This window comes from Penaeus monodon, chromosome 15 (assembly GCF_015228065.2).
Source record: "Penaeus monodon isolate SGIC_2016 chromosome 15, NSTDA_Pmon_1, whole genome shotgun sequence".
NCBI classification, from domain to species: domain Eukaryota; kingdom Metazoa; phylum Arthropoda; class Malacostraca; order Decapoda; family Penaeidae; genus Penaeus; species Penaeus monodon.
Genome location: NC_051400.1, coordinates 32020820 through 32021051, shown reverse-complemented (window position 1 = coordinate 32021051; position 232 = coordinate 32020820). Strand labels below are relative to the sequence as shown.

Sequence of the window (232 nt, the reverse complement as noted above, 5' to 3'; positions counted from 1 at the left end):
GAATATTGCCCCTCTGCCCTGCCGAGTGAAGGGAAGATAGCTTTCATGCTTCAGTAACAGGTATTGATGGAAACATAAAACTTGCAGGGGAAATAGCTGCAAGATTTTGTTATATATTTGAGCATAACAAGATGTACAATTAAAACAAGCCCACTTACATATTCACACAAAACACTTCTTTACACTAACAAACACGCATCGACGTGTATGATCAAATGCACACACTTGTATA

General features: G+C 37.9%; 1 protein-coding gene across 1 annotated transcript in view; it reads right to left on the bottom strand.

The window, feature by feature from the left end:
* Positions 1-232, bottom strand: part of LOC119581950 (G-protein coupled receptor moody-like) — a gene marked incomplete in the record, with an annotated part of 84922 nt that overhangs the window by 39303 nt on the left and 45387 nt on the right.